The sequence below is a fragment of the Acyrthosiphon pisum genome, chromosome X (assembly GCF_005508785.2).
Source record: "Acyrthosiphon pisum isolate AL4f chromosome X, pea_aphid_22Mar2018_4r6ur, whole genome shotgun sequence".
Lineage (NCBI taxonomy): Eukaryota > Metazoa > Arthropoda > Insecta > Hemiptera > Aphididae > Acyrthosiphon > Acyrthosiphon pisum.
In genome coordinates this window covers 111754570-111756666 of record NC_042493.1, presented here as the reverse complement: position 1 = coordinate 111756666, position 2097 = coordinate 111754570, and positions in this window count along the sequence as shown.

Below are 2097 nucleotides of genomic sequence, written 5' to 3'. Positions count from 1 at the left end.
GCGGTAAATCAGGGACGTATCGTGCAGTACCTATGTGTCGTTTTTAATAAGTAATAACCCAATGCCGAAACTAGAAAAACAAAATAACATCATTACAAAATATATTACTGCTGTACCTAACCTTGTCTACAGTTCATGGGTGGGTTAATGGGTGATTTTTTGGTGAGACTGTAACGTTCAAAACGTATGGTTATTTCAAGTTGTGTATTGGCTCTTAAGTATACCCTTAATATTCAAAAAATCAAGCAATCCGTGTTTTGTGTTATTATTTATTGTCTATTGAAAAATACTAGCTATTCATAGGGTTAAGGCGGCTCTAATCGATTGGATTTTCCATGCAATAAAGCTGGCAAAATATAAACATACTTCTAGTAGTCCAATTAATGGCGTAACTAGAACTTTGATTACCCGTGGCAAAATAATCCAGCTTGGTCTTTCAAATTTGCAGTGTTGGGGAAGTTACTTATTTTGGGTAATTAAGTTACATTACTAATACCTTATCAAAATTGTAACCAAGTTATTTTAAAGTTACTTTTTTTTATTCGGTCAAGTTACATTACTTTTGAGTTTAAAAAGTAACTCAATTGCAATAGAAGTTACTTTTTTTTTTAAATATCACTGGAGCTTAATAACTATATTGTCAATATGACAACACAATATAAACTAAATAATGACAATCAACAATATGAAATTATTAACAAACACTTATTTTGCTTATACACTATTATTATTATTAATTTTTATATACCTGCCTATTATAGTTAATATATATAAGTACACATAGTAATAAATAAGGAATAATGGATCACTTTATTCATAATTTATAATTTATAAGTTTTTTTTTCTCGCTTTTGTTTAACAAATTTATTAATAGAGATTTCATTATCAATTTTTTAAAGAATGTCATTTTCTGATGCCAATATCATAAGCGCAGTCGAATTTTCTTGTTTATTATTATTATTATTATAAGAGGTTTATTTGACATAGGTAATTGAAAATAATGTCGTCAGCAGATTAATCGTCGATTTATCTTAAGTGATTTATGCAATGTATAGCCTATAACGAAAGAAGTAATAGAAAAATAAATAAATTCGAATTAAACGAGGCCCGGGGGCCATGCCCTCCTCTGCCCCACCCCTTAATCCGGGCTTGCTTGTATCCGCCACTGACAACGCCGCTGTACGCGCAGACGCTGACACGATGAGCCGTCCGCGACCATACAACACAGAGTAAATAAAGTACAAAATGACAAATAGTCAATAGCTATAACAAAAAATATATCACAGTACAGAAAACTTTACTTATAAATATTATATAACTTATAAGTTATATTATGATATATTTTAATATTTACACATAATATTATCAATACGTTTTAATAAAATGTATTATACCAAAAAAGTAACGAGTAATTTAGTAATAATTACTACAAAAAAGTAACTTAAATTACATATAAATTACTTATAATAAAATGTAATTAAATTATCATCAAATTACTTAAAAAGTAATTTCGTTACAGTAACTTGTAACTTAAGTTAAGTTACTCCCCAACACTGCAAATTTGTTAATATAAAGAGCATGCACTTATTCACATTATTGATATCTAGATCCACCCCTGCCACAATAGGTAATAAATAATTAAAAACATATTTATCATACAATTATGAATAATATTATGGTCACTTTTTATTACATATTATACTAATATATATCTCATTTTTTTTTTTTTTTAATAATAATATAAATAAGGCAATAACACAATATTTAAAAATATTAATTTTATGAAAATTGTTTTGACAATTGACAATATTTATTTCCATCCACGGGTGACGACTGACGACTGCCAACAGAATAACTAATGACAACATAATTTATAATATCAAAAAAACGACGGCTGTATACCTATAATAGTCTGTATATTAGGATAACGGATAACGTATCGAGTAATCGATAGACTTCTATACGGTTTCCTAGACTTGAGGTTATACAGCTCTAAACATAAAGTGCGTTTCCTTGATATTTCTGTTCCAGGCAGTGGTGCAACTAGGACTGAAATGTTGGGGAGGCAGGGGCGTATACAAGGGGGGGATGTGGGGG